The following is a 14,513-nucleotide window of genomic DNA, read 5'->3' as shown; positions in this document are numbered from 1 at the left end:
TTTGCACATTCAACCAAGCCTTCCTTTTCATCATCCTCATGGTTTAACAACACAACTTCCAAAGGGTCTTCCACATTGATCATGGCACTCGTGTCATCAACTCTCACCTCCGTCACAAGATCCACAAAAGAGCAAACTTCATTGCTATTTGGTTTCCTCATTGATTTGCACACGTGGAATACAACTTTTTCATTGCCCACTCGGAAGGTGAGCTCCCCTGCTTCCACATCAACCAATGCCTTCCCTGTTGCTAGGAAAGGTCTCCCCAACATTATAGGCGCCTCATAGTCGACTTTGCAGTCGAGAATCACAAAATCAGCAGGCAAAATAAACTTGTCGACCCAGACTAGAACACCATCAATAATAACAAGCGGCTTTTTCATTGTCCGATCCGCCATTTGTAATCTCATGGAAGTAGCTCTTTGTTGCCCAATACATAGTGTCTTGAACACGGAATATGGCATCAAATTAATACTTGCTCCCAAATCACACAAGGCTTTTGCAAAATCGGCGCTACCAATGGTGCATGGAATTGTAAAGGCACCGGGATCTTCAAGCTTTGGAGCAGTTGAGTGCACAATAGCACTCACTTGATGAGTCATTTTGATGGTCTCAAAATTCATAGATCTCTTCTTAGTTACCAAGTCCTTCGTGAACTTGGCATATCCCGGCATTTGTTCGAGAGCTTCCACCAAGGGCACATTGATTGACAAAATTTTCATCATATCAATAAACTTCTTGAATTGGTTTTCATTATTTTGCTTTGCAAGCCTTTAAGGATATGGTGGAGGAGGCCTTGGCAAAGGGGCCTTGGCTTTAGGCACTACTGTTTCCGGTATGTCTATCACGTGTTCCCTAGACGGGTTCACATCACTTTGAGTCTCCTCCATGTTTTCATCAATATCAATCCTCACTTCATCATTCACATTCTCATCATTGGCTTGAATCTCATCATCTTCTTGCAACACAACATCATCACTCACAATCTTCTTTGGATTAGAGGTACTTGCATCTCCACCTCTACCGCTTCTTGTGGTCACCGCCATAGCTTGGCCTGTATTGTTCCCACCCTTCGGGTTTACTACCGTATCACTTGGTAGTGCCCTCTTAGGGTGAGTATTCAATGCTTGAGAAATTTGACCCATTTGTGCTTCCAAGTTGCGAATAGAGGTAGTATGGGAGGCTATTTGGGAATCGGAGTCAGCATTCCTTTCCATCATTTGTTTGAACATACTCTCTATCCGCTCTATCTCATTGTTTGAAGAACTTTGCCCTTGAGATGAATATGGAGGCGGATTGTTGGGTTGTTGATACATCGGGGGCTTTTGAAAGCCCGACCCCCGGTTGCCTTGATTATTATTATTCCAACCCCCTTGGTTTCCATTGTCGCCCCAATTGTTATTGTTGTTCCCCCAATTCTGATTGTTGTTCCCCCAATTGTTTGAGTTGTTGTTGTTGCCATTGTTCCAATTCCCTTGGCCTTGGTTGCCCCAATTTTGATTGTTCCCTTGCAATCTCCATTGTTGATTTGGAGCATTGCTCCGTTGACCTTGGTAGTTATTGGCATATAACACTTCCTCACTTTGATCATCATAAGAATCGCCTTGATTGTAACTACTACCACTTTGCTCATATTGATCTTGATTGTTTTGCACTTGCTGACCACGCTGTCTCCTCTTGTTGACCATGACATTTACCCCTTCCATGGCATTTACTTGCTTTGTCCCTTGAACTTCCTGAAGCTGGGTCATTGCTAACTGATTCATAGTCGTTGTCAACTCGGCTATGGCTTGTCCGTGATCATGAAGTTCCTTGTAAAGATGGATGACATTAGGATCACCCTGAGGAATATTTTCCCGACTCTGCCAAGCTGAGGATGTGTCAGCCATCTCATCAAGTATGTCACAAGCATCGGCATAAGGCATTTTCATAAAATTTCCCCCTGCTAGCTGATTCACCACACACTGGTTGGTCGTGCTGATGCCCCTATAGAATGTCTGCTGAATCATCGCTTCAGTCATATCATTGTTTGGGCATTCCTTGACCATTGTCCGGTATCGCTCCCAGATTTCATGTAGGGGTTCATTAGTTTCTTGTTTAAAGGCTATGATCTCATCCCTCAATGCTGCCATATGACCCGGTGAGAAATACTTGGCTGTAAACGTTTCTACCAACTTATCCCATGTGTGTATGGAGTGGTTGGGTAGCCTCTCGAGCCAGTCCAAAGCTTTCCCTCTAAGTGAAAATGGGAAAAGTTTCAATCTCAGAGCGTCCTCCGACACGTTCGCCTACTTACTCCCCCAGCATGTGTCTATAAAACCCTTTAGATGCTTGTATGCATTCTGATAAGGAGCTCCAGTGAAGAAGCCCCTTTGCTCCAATAGGATCAGCATGACATTTGTAATTTAAAAATTGCCCACCCGAATCCGGGGTGGGACAATTGCACTTGCGTAACCTTCATTGGGTAGCACCCGCTGTGCTGCCCGTGGAGGAGGTGGGGGAGGGTTTGGAATGTTGTCATTAGCCTGGTGGCCTCTTCTTTGGACTTGAGGTTCTAGATTAACCTCATCCTCACCATTATCATCTACCTCCTCCCCCGGAAGAACATGTCTGAGAGCATCATTATGAGCCATTTGGTACCTAAAGCGATTGATACACAAAAGTTAGAAAAACAGAAGGAAATAAAAACAAGACACACAAATAGTTAGATAGATAGCCAACACCATCTAACTCCCCGGCAACGGTGCCTAAAAGTGATCGAGGCCAAGCCTACACCACTATAGAGTAGCGAGGATGCTCGATGCAGTTTTACCCAATGAGGTCGGGATCGATTTCCACAGGGAGTTCATTTGGTTTTGAGTTGGGTATCTAACTAATCTAGATGTGTGTGTTATTCCGAATTACACTTCCAAACATTGTTGCAATTGATTCTATTCTAATTTTATACTATTGTATGCTGAGTGTAAGCTAAGTACAATATTTTTGGTGAACGTTTTCAAGTGTTAAAAGGCACTAGGGAAGTGACTTCTGCCTAGGTGAGTATCTAATGGGTATCAAGAATATAGGACAATCTTGTTATGATTGGGGTCGTGATATAACCATCACACATAAGTGCTCACTCTATACCTCTCGGTAGTTTGAGTGACTTTGCCCGATTTGGCTTTCTCAAGCCCAAATGGGTGTTCATACAATACAAGTGAAATTGGCTCAAGTCAGGTATTACTATCTCTAGGTTTAACCCTTTAATTGGGGCTATCAATCTCTTGATTTCACCCCAATTCCTTGTTAACCTAATTTTTCTAGACTTAGTCCCTCTTTCTCAAGAAAAGCCTAAGTCATAAAGGCATGAATCAGTGTTTGCAACCACTAATTCTACAATTTTAGCATGAATTAGGCTAAATATCACTAACTCATAAGCAATTAAGCCCTAAAATTTAAGACCCATTAAATACCCATACTAGGGTTGGGTCACAACCCTAGCTATGGGGTCTAGCTACTCATAACAACAGCAGAAATCAAAGATAAAGATGAAATATAAACCATAATATTAAAGTACAAGATGAAAATCTAAAGTTTGAAGGTAAATCTACTCTAAAATTGTCCAAAAAGGGAAAAACTAGCCGTTCACGTGCTCTGCTAAACAAAACTTAACCTAAAATTGATAAAAGGATCTATTTATACTAGGCTGAAATTTTCGGACAAAAATGCCCCTGTGGAGGATTCGCGGACGCGTAATTCTGACCGCGTACGCGCTTGAGCTATTATTACGCGGCTGCATTTCTTCAATACCGGGCTTGGATTGGGCTTAGTTTTGCGGACCGTATAATTTCAACCGCGTCCGCATCTGCGTCCGCGTGTGCTTCCATCACTGCCGCATAATTTGGACGCGGACCGCATTCTTCAGTTAAGCCCGACTTGCAGGTTCTCTGAACCTCAAGATGCGCTCTCAGCGGAATTCCCTTCGCGTCCACGTAAGATCAATTCGCGGCCACGTTATTTGGACGCGGGCCGCGTTCTTCATTTGAGCCCAAACTGTAGAGTCTCTGAACCTCAAACCACGCTCTCAGCGAAAATCCCCTCGTGGCCGCGCCAAAGATTTTGCGGCCGTGCCTTTCCAATGCGGTCAGCGGTGATTTTAGTACTCAAAGCAGCTTCTCTGATTCTACTTTTGTGGACCGTGTAATAGTGGCCGCCTCAGTGGTGGTCCTTACACTGCCGCGCTTTTTTGCCGCTCTCAGCGCTCTAGTCTCAGCCTTGGATTTGTGCAGGTTTGACTCCTTCATGAGTTGATTATGGCTTTTTTGCCTCATTTTGACCAAGACCTGCAAGCAAATACATTAAGTTATATTTCGAGAATACCTTTACGCATTTGTGACCCAAAACCTAAGCAAAAGAGAGCAAATGTTAAAACCCCTAGTTATCATGTATCGATCGTGCTTGATTGCTCTTAGTGGTTTTGAGACCAAAGCCGACTTATTATTTCTCAACATGGTAGATTTTGATGTTATCTTGGGTATGGACTAGTTGTCGCCCCATAATTCTATTCTTGATTGCCACGCTAAGACTGTGACACTGGCTATGCCAGGCTTACCGCGATTAGAGTGGAGAGGTACCTTAGAGTATACTCCCAGCCGAGTTATTTCATTTCATAAAGCTCAACGAATGGTTGAGAAGGGGTGTAACGCGTATCTAGCTTATGTGAGAGATGTCAGTATTGATACCCCTACAGTTGAGTCAGTTCCAGTAGTGAGGGACTATCCAGATGTGTTCCCAGCTGATCTTCTGGGTATGTCGTCCGATATATTTATTGATTTCGGCATTGATTTATTGTCGAACACTCAGCCCATCTCTATTCCTCCATACTGTATGGCTCCTCCTGAGTTGAAGGAGTTGAAGAAGCAATTGTAGGAGTTTCTCGATAAGGGCTTCATTCGGCCCAGTGTGTCACCTTGGGGTGCTCTTGTCTTGTTTGTGAAGAAAATGGATGGTTCTATGAGTATGTGTATTGATTATCGCCAGTTGAACAAAGTCACAGTGAAGAACAGGTATCCTTTACCGCGTATTGATGACCTATTTGATCAGTTATAGGGTGCTAAAGTATTTTCCAAGATTAACTTGCGATCAGGTTATCATCAGTTGAAGATTCGGGAGCCGGATATCCCGAATACTGCTTTCAAGACTAGGTATGGCCATTACGAGTTCCTTGTGATATCGTTTGGGCTGACCAATGCTCCAGCAGCCTTTATGCACTTGATGCATAGTGTGTTCCGACCCTATATTGATTCTTTCATTATAGTATTCATTGATGACATTCTAGTGTATTCCCGGACTTGGGAGGATCATGAGCAGCACCTGAGGACAGTGCTTCAGACTTTGAGAGAAAAGAAGTTGTATGCAAAGTTCTCAAAATGTGAGTTCTAGTTAGATTCGGTGGCATTCTTGGGTCATATTGTGTCGAGTGAGGGGATCAAGGTAGATCCGAAGAAGGTGGAAGCAGTGCAGAGTTGGCCCAGACCATCCTCAGCTACAGAGATCCGGAGCTTCCTTGGTTTGGTGGGGTATTACCGTCGGTTTATTGAGGGATTTTCATCTATTATAGCGCCTATGACCAGGCTGACCCAGAAGGGTGCTCCGTTCAGGTGGACAGAGGAGTGTGAGGAGAGATTTCAGAAGCTCAAGACAGCTTTGACTACAGCCCCAGTATTGGTATTGCCTTCAGGTTCGGGGTCTTATATAGTTTATTGTAATGCGTCGCGAGTTGGCCTCAGCGCGGTGTTGATGCAGGACTGTAGGGTGATTGCCTACGTGTCCATATAGTTGAAGGTGCATGAAAAGTACTATCATGTCCACGACCTTGAGCTAGCAGCTATTGTTCATGCCTTGAAGATTTGGAAGCACTATTTATACGGTGTTCCTTGTGAGATCTACACTGATCACCGGATTTTGCAGCATCTGTTCAAGCAGAAGGATCTTAATTTGTGTCAGAGGAGGTAGTTAGAGCTGCTTAAGGATTATGACATCACCATTTTGTACCACTCGGGGAAGGCCAATGTGGTGGCCGATGCTTTGAGTCGCCGGGCAGAGAGTTTGGATGTTCAGGCCTTAGCCAGCCAGTTTGTGAGATTGGATATTTCTGAGCCGAGTCGAGTATTGGCTTGTGTGGTCTCTCGATCTTCCCTTTATGATCGTATCAGGGAGCGTCGGTATGATGACCCCCATCTGCTTGTCCTTAAGGACACGGTCTAGCACGGTGATGCTAAGGAGGTCACTATTGGGGAGGATGGTGCATTGAGGATGCAGGGAAGGTTATGTGTGCCCAATGTGGAAGGTTTGCATGAGTTGATTCTCCAGGAGGCTCGCAGCTCACGGTACTCCATTTATCCGGGTGCCGCAAAGATGTATCAGGACCTAAGGTAGCATTATTGGTGGAGGAGGATGAAGAAGGACATAGTAGAGTATATGGCAAGATATCTAAATTTCTAGCAGGTGAAGTATGAGCATCAGCGATCGGGTGGGTTGCTTCAGAAGATAGAGATTCCGGAGTGGAAATGGGAGTGGATCACTATGGACTTGATTATTGGACTCCCACGGACTCAGCGGAAGTTTGATGCGGTTTGGGTGATTGTGGACAGGCTGACCAAGTCAGCTCATTTCATTCCTGTGATGACTACCTATTCTTCCGAGCAGCTGGCTCGAGTTTATATCCGAGAGATTGTCAGACATCATGGTGTGCCAGTATCTATCATCTCTGACTGGGGCACGCAGTTTACATCATGGTTCTGGAGAGCCGTACAGCAGGATTTGGGTACTCGAGTGGACTTGAGCACAGCTTTTCACCCTCAGACGGACAGGCAGTCCGAGCACACTATTCGAATTCTTGAGGATATGATTCGTGCGTGTATGATGGAGTTTGGAGGTTCTTGGTATTAGTTCTTACCACTTGCGGAGTTTGCCTATAACAATAGTTATCAGTCCAGCATTCAGATGGCACCGTATGAGGCTCTGTATGGTAGACGGTGTCGGTCCCCAGTGGGTTGGTTCGAGCCGGGCAAGGCCAAATTAGGGTACGGACTTGGTACAGGATGCCTTGGAGAAGGTGAAGGTGATTGAGGATAGACTTCACACAGCCCAGTCCAGACAGAAGATCTATGCAGACCGGAAGGTTTGCGATGTTGCATTCATGGTTGGAGAGCGGGTCCTGCTTCGGTTTTCGCCTATGAAGGGCGTTATGAGGTTCGGAAAGAGGGGCAAGCTGAGCCCAAGGTTTATTGGCCACTTTGAGGTGTTGCAGCGAGTTGGGGAGGTTGCTTATGAGCTTGCCTTACCTCCCAGCCTAGTAGGAGTTCATCCGGTATTTCATGTAACGATGCTCCGGAGGTATCACGGAGATTCGTCTCATATTTTAGATTTCAGCTCAGTCTAGTTGGACAAAGATCTATCCTACGTTGAGGAGCAGTGGTTATTTTGGACAGGCAGGTTCGGAAGCTGAGTTCAAAGAATATTGCATCAGTAAAGGTTCACTGGCGGGGCTAGCTGGTCGAGAAGGAAACTTGGGAGACCGAGCAGGATATGCGCAGCCGCTATCCTCATCTTTTCACAGCTTCAGGTATGTCTCTATACTCGTTCGAGGACGAACGATTGTTTTAAGAGGGGGAGGATGTGACAACCCGGCCGATCGTCTTGAGAGTTATAGCCCCGATCCCCTATTTACCTGCTTCCCTCGTATCTTTTTCTGCTATTGTGACTTGCCGGGAGGTTTCATTTTGGTTTTTGGAAGTGTTTTGGGACACTTAGTCCCTAAACGGAAAGCTTAAGTTTTAGGATTCGGACCATAGTCGGAACTATATGAACACGACTCCGGAATGGAGTTCCGTCGATTCCGTTAGCTATGTTGGGTGATTTTGGGCTTAGGAGCGTGTCTGGGTTGTGTTTTGGAGGTCTGTAGCTCATTTAAGCTTGAAATGGCGAAAGTTGAATTTTTAGAGTTTTGGACTGTTAGTGGAAATTTTGATATCAGGGTCGGAATCCGATTCTGGAAGATGGAGTAAGTCCATAATGTTAAATATGACTTGTGTGCAAAATTTGGGGTCAATCGGACGTGGTTTGGTTGGTTTTTGCGTCGGTTGTTGAATTTTGAAGTTTTAAGTTCTTTAAGTTTGAATTGGAGGGTGATTCTTGATTTTTTCGTTGTTTGATGTGGTTTGAGGGCTCAACTAAGTTCGTATGGTGTTTTAGGATTGGTTAGTATGTTTGGTTGAGGTCCCGGGGGTCTCGGGTGTGTTTCGGACGCCCAACGGATCGATTTTTGGACTTAGGAGGTTGCTAGTTTTCTGGTGTCTGAGTTATGGTTTCCTTATACGCGATCGCGTAAGCTTAGCTGAGCAGCGGATGGAATTGTTCTTAGCGTTCGCGGACATGGGCATGCGAACGCGTAGTGATGTGAGGTGGTGCTTCGCGAACGCAGAGACAAGGTCGCGTTCGCGTAGGGTTAAGTGAACCAAAGCTGGGCCACGCGCGCGATCGCGTGATTATGGGAGCCAGAGCATCGCGTTCGCGTGGTGGTTTACTCGATCGCGTAGAGTTAATTCCTGGGGCAGCAAAGTTGTTCTTCGCAATCGCGAGACTATTTCCGCGATCGTGATTAAGGAATCAGCGGGCGGTATTAAAGTTCAAAAATGAGGGTTTTGAGTTCATATCACAAAATTGAATTAGGACCTCGGTAGAAGACGAAAATTTGAGAGATTTTCAGAGGAAGTCATTGTGTAATGATTCCTAACTCCTTTATGGTTATATCCCACTAATCTATCATTAATTTTATCATTTAATTTCGGATTTGGGGTGAAAATTTGGGAAACATTGAGAAAAGTTCTTAGGCCGAATTTTGGGGTTTTGATCTAGATTTTGGTATCGGATTTGAGTAATTTTGGTACGAGTGAACTCGTGAGTAAATTGGTGATTGTATTTTGTGACTTTTACCCGATTCCGAGACGTGGGCCCGAGGAGTCTTTTTGAGCGATTTTTCAATTTCTTGCGTTAGCTTTGATTTCATTAGCTAGATTAGTTTCTTGTAGTTATATTTATGCTATGTAATTGATTTTGGCTAGATTTGGGCCACTCGGAGCCGGATATTCATAGGAAAGGCATTGTGACTGATTGATTGAGCTTGGTTCGAGGTAAGTGGCTTACCTAACCTTGTGTGGGGGAAACTCCCCTTAAGATTTAGTATTATTTTATATGTGAGCGTCGTGTACGTGAGGTGACGAGTAAACACACGGGCTATTTGTTGTAAAACTCCGTTTTTTCGCTAAGTCATAACTTGTTTTCTCCTTATTTGAAACACACTAGTATATGTAACTATCGTGTTTAGACTAGAATAGCATGCCTACTTGTTTAACTGCCTATTTGAACTCTGTGCAGCATGTTTAGTGAAATTACCTGCTATTCTTGACTTAAACTTAGTCTAAGCTGTAGGATTTCTTGCTGTAACTGTTATTTCGATTAGTTGCGCTGCATATTTACTTTGGGACTACAGAACGGTATTCCGGGAGATCCCCCTGTACTGCATATTTACTTTGGGACTACAGAACGGTATTCCGGGAGATCCCCCTGCTCAGCATATTTATTTTGGGACTACTGAACGGTATTCCGGGAGATCCCCCAGCATATTTATTTTGGGACTACGGAACGGTATTTCGGGAGATCCCCCTGCATATTTACGTTTGGGACTACGAGACGGTATCTCGGGAGATCCCCTGTTGTTATCACTGTATTCTGAGTTGTTGTCTTTCATTGATTCTATTCCTGTTAGATTTCTGTATTTATTTTTACTGCGATTTTTTATTCTGTCTTATTTCATTATATTTATACCAGTAGGGCCCTGACCTGATCTCGTCACTAGTCGCTGAGGTTAGGCTTTGCACTTACTGGGTACCGTTGTGGTGTACTAATGCCCTTTCCTTCACATGTTTTTTGTGTACAGATCCAGGTTCATCTTACCAGCCTCATCACTAGTTGCAGTCGCTGCTGCTTATTAGAGACTTCAAGGTACATCTGCTCACGCCCGCAAATCCTCGAAGTCCCCCTCTATCCCCCTATGTTCATTTTTCCTTCTTTCTGTAGAAATGATGTATAGAACGGTTAAGACTTCTTAGTAGCTTGTGACTTACGGTATTCCGGGTTTTGGAAAATTGTTTTGTACATTTTCAGAGGTGATAATTGTATATGCCAAGTGGCATTCAGTTGCTTATTAGATATTTGTTACTGTTAGTAGTTAATGTTCATGCTTTAGTTTCACTTCCGCAAAAGTGTTAGGCTTACCTAGTCGTAGAGACTAGGTGCCGTCACGACGGTTCACGGAGGGAGAAATTGGGTTGTGACAGTAAACCAACATAATCATACTAACAATATCATAGACAACTTATTTTCCATAATTTCCAGCCATATGAAGTCATATACACAACTCCAAAATAGTCCAATAAGAGAAAACAACTTCTTATACAACTTCAAGTTTTATCTTGTAATTCTTCGTCCAAATAACTTAACCAACACATAGATAAGCTTAATCCCAAACAATAGGGTGTTATACATACCTTAAATAATCAGAACAAACTCAAACCAAAGCTTCCCTTAGCTTACAAGCACCCTTATGGCATCACAACACCGTAGAGACTCTTTTCTTCACTTAGGCTAATATTTGAGGTTAGGTCTAGGCAAAACCACCTTGGATTCGACTTGGAACTATGGAGGACTGTTAGAGAGGTGTTGAGAGAGTTATGGAATTGTCCTTGGTCGAAAATGACCAAAAATGCATCCAAACCCTTTAAAATGTTCAAGGGTCGTCCACCGCCTAAGTGGGTCCCATTGGGAGCTACTTGCGCAGTCTCACAAAAACGCAAATATCTCTCTACTTTGATGTTGTATCGACAAAAGGTTTAATGCATTAGAAACTAGACTCGTAGATCTTCAATTTGATATCTTGTTCATCCTATAGTTCCAAGTATATTAGGAGAAAAGCTCTGCTACATTTGACCTAAGTTTCAGCACATTATGAATGTAACTTGTGATAACCTTCGCCAACTTTTGTTCCATAACTCGCTTGACTACAAAACGTAACACACGACTATCATACAACTAAAATAACTCATAACATAACCTTCTTATCATGTTGAGAACCCTAGTATCACCCCAAAGTACATGTCATAACATTCCCAACTTGTCGACTTTCGACGAAACTTATTTTCTTCGATTCGTTTAGCTTCTAAGCCTTCCAACCCTCTTAGTACTTTTTATCCATGATCTTAAAGATTTGTAACCTCCATGGTAACATGATCAACTTACTTATGTACTTTCAAAAATGATCTCATTTCTGAGCTTACATCAATTGTCTTTCTACGTGCTCTTACGTACAAAAACATGGGGTGTAACAAGAAGGGCCGTCATGAAATAATAAGAATAAAACATAAGGGAATACTCGACTTAGGACAACCCCAAAATGATATACATGGGATACACGGGGATACAAGGACGAACAAAATATCTATACATATAACATCTGTCTACAAGCCATTAAGGAGTACATAAACAACATAAGATTGGGACATAGACCCGCCATACCCATAAACATATATACATAAGTATACTGACTTGAAAGGCACTCCGAGGCAAGTGGAGTGCAACAACACTTCCTATTGAACTGGTAGCCTACTGGGAGGACCGTCAACCTGTCTATCAGGACCTGCAGCATGACATGCAACATCCACAAATAAAAGAGATGTCAGTACAAATAAAGTACTGAGTATGTAAAGCAGGAAAACATAAATAAAAATAGTAATGTAAAGAGAGATAGAGAAGATACAACTTGTAACATCTGAGTACCTCTAAGGGCTACTGATATGAAATGCATGATACATATATATACATAAGATTTTAAAAACATATATATATATCATTTCATTCAAGTGATGACTACTTATTCTTCAAAGTAGTTGGCTCAGATTTTATATTCGCGAGATTGTCAGACTTCATGGCATGCCGGTATCCATCATCTCTGACCGGGCTACGCAGTTTACATCACGGTTCTGGAAAGTCGTACAGCGTGATTTGGGCACATGGCTTGAGTTGAGTACAATATTTCACCCTCAGACGGACAGACAGTTCGAGCGCACTAATCATACTAACAATATCATAGCCAACTTATTTTCCATAATTTCCAGCCATATGAAGTCATATACATAACTCCAAAATTGTCCAATAAGAGAAAACAACTTCTTATACAACTTCAAGTTTGATCTTGTAATTCTTCGTCCACATAACTTAACCAACACATAGATAAGCTTAATCCCAAGCAATAGGGTGTTATACATACCTTAAATAATCAGAACAAACTCGAACCAAAGCTTCCCTTAGCTTACAAGCACCCATAATGGCATCACAATACCATAAAGACTTTTTTCTTCACTTAGGCTAATATTTGAGGTTAGGTCTAGGCAAAACCACCTTGGATTCGACTTGGAACCATGGAGGACTGTTAGAGAGGTGTTGAGAGAGTTTTGGAACTTTCCTTGGTCAAAAATGACCAAAAATGAGCCGTCCAAACCCTTTAAAATGTTCAAGGGTCGTCCACTGCCTAAGTGGGTCCCATTGGGAGCTGCTTGTGCAGTCTTGGAAAAATGCAAATATCTCTCTACTCCGATGTTGTATCGACAAAAGGTTTAATGCGTTAGAAACTAGACTCGTAGATATTCAATTTGATATTTTGTTCATCCTGTAGATCCAAGTATATTAGGAGAAACGCTCTGCTACATTTGACCTAATTTTCAGCACATTATGAATGTAACTTGTGATGACGTTCGCCAACTTTTGTTCCACAACTCGCTTGACTTCAAAACATAATACACGACTATCATACGACTAAAATAACTCATAGCATAATCTCATTATCATGTTAAGAACCCTAGTATCACCCCAAAGTACATGTCATAACATTCCCAACTTGTCACCTTTCGACGAAACTTATTTTCTTCGATTCGTTTAGCTTCTAAGCCTTCCAACCCTCTTGGTACTTGTTATCCATGATCTTAAAGATTTGAAACCTCCATGGTAATATTATTAACTTACTTATGTACTTTGAAAATTGATCTCATTTCTGAGCTTACATCAATTGTCTTACGGCGTGCTCTTACGTACGAAAACATGGGGTGTAACAAGAAGGGTCGTCATGAGATAACAAGAATAAAACATAAGGGAATACTCGACTTAGGACAACCCCAAAATGATATACATGGGATACACGGGGCTACAAGGCCGAACAAAATATCTATACACATAACATCTGTCTATAAGCCATTAAGGAGTACATAAACAACATAAGTTTGGGACATGGGCCCGCCATACGCATAAACATATATACATAAGTATACTAACTTGAAATGCACTCCAAGGCAAGTGGAGTGCAACAACACTTCCTGTTGAACTGGTAGCCTACTGGGAGGACCGTCAACCTGTCTATCAGGACCTGCAGCATGACATGCAACATCCACAAATAAAAGAGATGTCAGTACAAATAACGTACTGAGTATGTAAAGCAGGAAAGCATAAATAAGAACTGCAATACAAAGAGAGATAGAGAAGATACAACTTGTAACATTTGAGTATCTCTAAGGGTACTGACATGAAATGCATGATATATATATATATATATATATGCAGTATGGGTGATTGTGGATAGATTGACCAAGTCAGCTCATTTCATTCCAGTGGTGACTACTTATTCTTCAGAGCAGCTGGCTTAGGTTTATATTCGTGAGATTGTCAGGATTCATGGCATGACGGTATCCATCATCTCTGACCGGGTTACGCAGTTTACATCACGGTTCTAGAAAGTCGTACAGCGTGATTTGGGCACACGGCTTGAGCTGAGTACAACATTTCACCCTCAGACGGACGGACAGTCCGAGCGCACTATTCAGATATTGGAGGATATATATATATATATATATATATATATATATATATATATATATATATATATATATATATATATATATATATATGTGTGTGTGTGTGTGTGTGTGTGTGTGTGTGTGTGTGTGTGTGTGTGTGTGTGTGTGTGTGTGTGTGTGTGTGTGTGTGTGTGTGTGTGTGTTTATCATCATCATATCGTACCCGGTCTCGAAGAGGACTCGGTCGTACCCGGCCTTAATAGGACTTGATAATGTCTCACGTCATATCATAACGTACCCGACCTCGAAGATGACTCGATCGTACCCAGCCACGTGGAGCTCGTTAAAACCCAACTTATCAGTGGTTGCACAATAGGTGTCGTGCTTGGCCGACTATAGCACGGCTCGGTAAAGTAAAATAGGTACATACATATAATACATGTTGGACTCATGGAATAACATTCTAAACCTTTAGAGTGATGTAAGGTCGGTAACCTCCGTATACATTATTAGAGCTAACTCGCCATTATGAATCTTATAAGAATTAGGAATACCAACAATATTTTATAACAT

Source organism: Nicotiana tabacum, chromosome 23 (assembly GCF_000715075.1).
Source record: "Nicotiana tabacum cultivar K326 chromosome 23, ASM71507v2, whole genome shotgun sequence".
Lineage (NCBI taxonomy): Eukaryota > Viridiplantae > Streptophyta > Magnoliopsida > Solanales > Solanaceae > Nicotiana > Nicotiana tabacum.
Note: the sequence above shows the minus strand (reverse complement) of the source record.